This window comes from Amborella trichopoda, chromosome 7, assembly GCF_054954075.1.
Source record: "Amborella trichopoda isolate Santa Cruz 75 chromosome 7, AtrichopodaSantaCruz75HAP2 v2.0, whole genome shotgun sequence".
NCBI classification, from domain to species: domain Eukaryota; kingdom Viridiplantae; phylum Streptophyta; class Magnoliopsida; order Amborellales; family Amborellaceae; genus Amborella; species Amborella trichopoda.
This window is the reverse complement of record NC_142342.1, coordinates 9,807,469-9,813,932: the sequence shown is the minus strand read 5'-3', so window position 1 is coordinate 9,813,932 and position 6,464 is coordinate 9,807,469. Positions and strand designations below refer to the sequence as shown.

General features: G+C 34.0%; 1 non-coding gene across 1 annotated transcript; it reads left to right on the top strand.

The window, feature by feature from the left end:
• Positions 1 to 98, top strand: LOC148781242 (U6 spliceosomal RNA). The gene has a single exon (XR_016060049.1). It is a non-coding gene; the product is annotated as a U6 spliceosomal RNA (small nuclear RNA).
• Positions 99 to 6,464: the final 6,366 nt, after the last annotated feature.

The following is a 6,464-nucleotide window of genomic DNA, read 5'->3' as shown; positions in this document are numbered from 1 at the left end:
GTTTCTACAAAGACATCCGATAAAATTGGAACTATACCAAGAAGATTAGCATGGCCCTGCGCAAGGAATTTTAATGCGCATCCACTGTCCACAATGTTAAAAAATTAAGTACTTGTCAAAAAAGAAGGATAAAAAAAGAAGAAATAAAAAAGCTAACTACCAATGTCAAGCCATTTTCTTTAATTACAACCCTATAATTATACGGGACCAACATGTAAAATCGTCTGAGGTTATTTTATGATAAACAATTCGTGAAAGATCTGTCATGGATTTGAGAGGAATGCCGTTTGGGTGACATCTATTTTGAGAGGAAATTCTGTGTATATTTTTATGGTCGAGTCCATTGGACTTGGCCAATTAACTCGGAGGCGAGTCGTGGGCGAGTTAGGTGTACAACTTGTTAGGCACACAAATAAATACTTGAAAAGTGTATAAAAATTTTAAAAAATATAAAAAAACTAGCATAATTGTTAGATATCTTTTTTTATAATATTTTATCAATTTTTAATAAAGAAAGTATATAATGAGACCATTTACCTAATGGTACAAGGTGGTCACAATTAATTTTAACCATTTTATCATTTGAAAACTTTCACATTTTTTTTTTTTTTTTAAATTTTTTTCTGAAATATTCAAGGTACAAATCCATGTTTTCATAGTTCATCTTTTATAGCTCTTTTTCATTTTATTTAGTCACCTAATTATTCCAGTAATTCTTTGGAATTTTTTTAATTTTGAAAGACCTTTTAACTTTGTTTCCTATTTTGTTTTTTTAGTTCAAGACTCATGTGAGTCACTCAGCCCGGCCAATGGCCGAGTACCTGGCCAAGTCGATTTTTTGTACCTTCACTATCATTTAGCAAAATGATAACCGCGGACATGAGAGTGTACATCTACTTTCAAGAGCATACTTATGGGAATTTGTTGCCGGCCAAATTCACTCACCAATTAACTTATTAAAAAAGAGGAAGACGGAATTCCTATGGCACCATATAAATGGTTTAAGAAAATCCCATCCCCCCATTGCATATTGCAAGTTACCACCCGTTTGAGGGATGGTCAAACTTGTTATGAATAATTCAAAATCCCTTTCTTTTTTTTTCTTTTCTTTTCTTTTTTCTTTTTTCCTTTTTTTTTTTTTTTTTTCTTGTTTTTTTTTTTTTTTTTACAAATTTTGTCATCTTATAAATCGAAAATATTTAGCAAAATTTCAAATTAGTGTTTAAAATAAGGTACTTGGTGCTTATCTGAGATGAGTTACTCACCGAGTCTGATAGGACTCGGCCAAAGTTATGTACACCCAAAAAAAACAGGTGAAAAGGTTAAAAAAAAAGGTTAGAAATTTGTTTTTTTCTTTTTTAATTAAAAAAAAAGCAGCTAAAATCAGAGGAGACTTAAAAGATATAATAGAAAGCATTAGAAGGCTTTTTTTATTTTTGTAGTTTTTGAGCAATAACCAATTACTTTCTATTAAAAGAGACTAGTTAAAGGTACAAAGAATAAATACAATCTTAAATACAGAAAAAAAAAAAAAAAAGAGTAGTTAAAGGTAGTCACCACGAATGGTGATTGGTGTACCCCACTTTTAGCTAAAGAATCCGCTTCATATAGCTTCTGTAAAACAATGACAAAGATCCACATATGAATTTGATAGCAAATCACCTATTTCCAGGAAAATTGAAGTTGCAATGGCATTTGACGAATCCCCCTCCACAATTTTATGACCACGCAAGTTCGATAAAAGCCTTAAGCCCTCTAACAACCCTTTAGACTCTGCCTCATTTACTGTAGCAGTTCCACAAGGTTCTCAATAAAAGATAATAGTACTGCCTCTATGATACCTAATCCGTCCACCAAATCCTGCAGGATCAGGATTCTTCAATGAACTCTCATCAAAGTTGAGTTTCAAACAGTCTATATAGGACTATTGAAAAAATTGATTTATACCTTGAACATTTCAGAAAATTGAAGAAAAAAAAAAAAAAAAAAAAAAAAAGTTTATCTTATCTTAAAACCTATCAAAATCATCTAAAAATCATATTGTAATCAATATATATTTTTTTTTACTTATTTTTTTTCTATTTTTTAACCATTTTCTTAGTGGTCGCAAATTGCCCCCAACTTGCCTCCAAACCGAGTCTGAGTCCAAGTCCGGGTGGACATGCCCAAAAACCACTCTTTCAAATAAATAAATCATCCTCCTAGGTAGGAGCTTTGGCATGAAGGAAAACCACTCTTTCAAATAAATAAATCATCCTCCTAGGTAGGAGCTTTGGCATGAAGGAGTTTATGTAAAACAAATTCCTACAAGAGTATATCATGTGCGTCCTTTATTTAATCTTTATACACAAAATTCATTTCCTAGAAAAATAAAATTTTTCATTAAACTTTCCTTGAGAATAGTTGATACCCTGAGAATTCATATTAATGGATTGTTTGGACATGACAAGTCTTAAATCTTTTTTAGTCACAACTACACATAGTGCAAACGGCATATAAAGTACATGTGATTGTTATAATTGGCCGTATGATATGAATAGACGGTTAGCATTAGTTTATTGGGATTGTATATAATGAGATCATTTATCTTTAGTATAAGGTGGTCACAATTCCTTACAACTATTTGATATGAAATTTGATAGTTTGGATGCGTTATAAAGTTCGAGACAATTTCTTTTAAAGTTTGAGCTTGGTCAATGGAATAATTGCAGCCATCCAATTTCACATCCAATGGTCAAGATTAATGTGACCATCTTGTATCAATGGTAAATGATATCAGTCTATACTTTTCCTATTTTATTTTATAGTCTCTTTTATAAATCATCATAACATAAAATTGGAGGCATGTGTTCTCCTTAGCGCACCTAACATGAAACAATAACAAAGATTTCTTATAAATTAAATGACCAAATTACCCTTGAAAGTCAAATGGTTGATTTGGCTCGATCATTTTGTCGTAAATACTTTTTTGTTATTTTATTAGGTGCACTTTATGAGAAGCGTGCAAAACCTATTTTTTATCAAAATAATTCATAAAATTAAAATAAAAATCAAATACTATAAGTAGTCCGTGAAGATCACATGCTTAGAGGCTGACTTGCGACATTATGATTGAAGTTATCCTCACGAAATGAAGCACTCCTTACAAAATGGCCCATATGGAGATTGGGAATAAGGAGAATCTCAGCTATCAATGAGGCACTCCTTACGAAATGGTGGTGGATACTTTCTCGGCATCAAGACCAGCTTTGGGAGATAGTGGTTCTTGAGAAGTATGGACGAGACCCCTTTTGGCCCATAGGGAGACAACCCCCAAGGTTTCCTGCCTTTAAGGTCTGGAAAGGTATTCTCTGTTAGAATCATGTTCCTTACTTATTCTAAGGTTCTGTAGGGAATGGCACAACGACAAGCTTTTGGCATAGCAAATAGTTGCAGCATTATCCCCTATATCTGCTGTTTCCCCATCTATATAGGAGGTCAGTGTAGAAATCTGCGTAGAAATCAGCCTAAGTTCTCTCTATGGTCTCTTTTAATGGAGGAAGCACCCTGTGGGATATCTCCCTTGATGTCAGGAGGGTTGAGGTTCTTGTTGAGCAAGAATTCATTACCCTTATGGGTCTTCTATACAACTTCTTCTATTTTTCGGGAAGACCTAATAGGGTTCTCTGGACACTAGAACCTAAGGGCCACTTCACAATTTCTTCCCTTTATGATATTTTGAGTCATGACAGGTTCATCGAAGTGGACTTGGAAGTTTAGAGATTCTGGTCTTGCAAGGCACCCCATAGAGTGCGTGGTTTTTTATGGCTTGTTCGTCTGCGACGACCACTCGCAATTGATCAACTGCAGGGAAGGGGGATGGTGCTTGCCTTAGGCTGCATTTTCTGCAAAAATGAAGGGGAAACACTTGATTATATTGTCCTTCACTGCCCATACGCTTCATAGGTCTAGAATTGGGTAAAAAGGTTATCTACTTGGCTTTGGATTCCCAATCAAGCTGTTAACGTTTTATATCAAATTTGGTCTCCCATTTTCTCCGAGACGAGGCTTATTTTATGGAGGATCCTACTGGCTGTTGTTATTTGGTCACTCTAGAAAGAAAAGAACCTGAGATCTTTTGAAGGTAAATGTCGTGATGTGGCTACCTTGATTTAGATCATTCAAGCCTTGGTTACCACTTGGGCCAGAGTATACTCCCCCTTTTCTTCAGTAAAAAAAAAGTTTTTATTTTTGCATTTCAAAGAATGGCTATTCTTTAGGAGGAGAAGAGGCTCTCGGTCGTCTTCCTGGACTCCACCTCCTGCTGGTTGACTTAAACTTAATTTTCAAAAAGGTGGGCAAAAACTACACGCCCCATCATTCTAAGCTGATAATAAAAGGTAACTCTGATAACGTCATTTCTTAGTGCAAAGCCCCTGCAACAGTCCCTTGGCGCTGACCTCCTCTATGGATGTCATCGTTTATGCTCTTTACTGACCTCCTCTATGGATGTCATCGTTTATGCTCTTTATGATAGAGAGGTAACTTTTTTACACATCTTCATGTTGAAGAACTTTGATGCCGACAAGCTTGTAAAAGAGGGCTCTCTTCTTTAAGCTTTTGCGCTTCTGTTAGTCCTCTCCTCTTTCCCCTTCTCTCTCTCCTCTTCTTTCTCTTTGCCCTTTATTTCTGCTCTTTTCGTACGTATCTATTGTACTTTCATTCATTATCTTAAGGGAAAATTATGTACATATCTCTTATAATTTGCATTATTATCAAATTACTAAATAATTTTCGTTATTATCTATCTGTCCGTTTTTTATGTCATAACCAAAATTTAAAAAAGAGATAATTTTATCATTTTTCGGTTGTTGAACAACTGAATTCAATTGATTTTTGGTTGTTCAACAACCGAAATCAGGCCAATTTTGGTTTTTGAAAAATCGAAAATTCAAAATTTCGGTTGAAGTACCGAAAATTTTGAATTTAAGGTTGAAGTACCGAAAATTTTAAATTTTTGGTTCTTCAAGAACCGAAATTTTTTTCTGTAGGTTCTCCTTTTTTTTCGATTGTTGAACAACCGAATTTAATGGATTGGATTTTGGTTGTTCAACAGCCGAAATTCTCTATACCCTTCTTCACCCACGCTTTACCCGTCTTTTCCCTTATGTAAGGTATAGAGTGAGAATGAATAACATTCTCTCTCATGTGTTTATCCAATCTCTCTCTATACTTTATATTGGTGGGTTTAAACATTTATCCATTCTCGCTCCTATGTGAGTTTAAACATTTATCCATTTTCTCTCCTATTTCTTCACCCACATTTTACCCATCTTTTCCCTTATATAAGGTATAGTGTGAGAATGGATTACATTCTCTCTCTCCTATGTGTATCCATTCTCTCTCTATACCTTATATTGGGTGGGTTTAAACGTTTATCCATTCTCTCTCCTATGTGGGTTGAAACATTTATCCATTCTCTCTCTATACCTTAAGGTTTAAATATCCATTCTCTCTCTAATGACTAATCTACGTGGATAAACATTTGGAAGAGTTTAAAAGAAAAAGACGGGTATAGAGGATTTCAGTTATTGAACAACTGAAAATCCATTGAATTCGGTTGTTCAACAGTCGAAAATCCATTGAATTCGGTTATTCAACAACCGAAAAATAGGAGTACCTACGAAAAAAATTTAAAATTTTTGATTCTTGAAAAATCGAAAATTTAAAATTTTCGGTTCTGGAAAAACAGAAAATTTAAAATTTTTGGTTTTTCAAAAACCGAAATTGGCCTAATTTTGGTTTTTGAACAACAAAAAATCGATTGAATTCAGTTGTTCAACAACCGAAAAAAGGTAAAATTATCTTTTTTAAAATTTTCGTTATGACATGAAAAAAATAGACAAAGAGATAATAACGAAAACTATTCGATAGTTTTATAATAACATAAATTATAACGAATATATACGTAATTTTCCCTTACAAACAAATATGAATGAAGCTATCCTACCCGGCTATTTAAATCTGAAGGGAGTAATATCCAGGTATGTTTTATATGTGCCTGGTCCCCGGTATAAAGGTTTCCCAACACCTGATATTTCAGAGGTAATAGGGCAAAAAAACATATTTTGAAATGCTCAAGCGATTATTCAAAACAAAGGATAAATTTCATTAGGAATCTCCCAAAGTCCAATAAAATGACCCGGTTTACTGTAATGAACTCGGTGAGACGGAGTTTTAAAAAGGACGAGTCTCATGGTTCATGTGCCTCCAGAACCTCAAGATAGGTTTGTTTCATGGAGGTTTCAGCTCCGATAGCCAAATTTCCAAACTTATTGCTTTCGGAAGTTCGAAACTCAATTTATATTTGACTGTCCATTTCAAGTGCTCACAAATCCACGAGATCTATATTATTTTTCAAGCTGCAGAATAGATTTTAGAGCCCTCGTACGGATTTTTCATACTAACAATGTTTCAAATAAGGT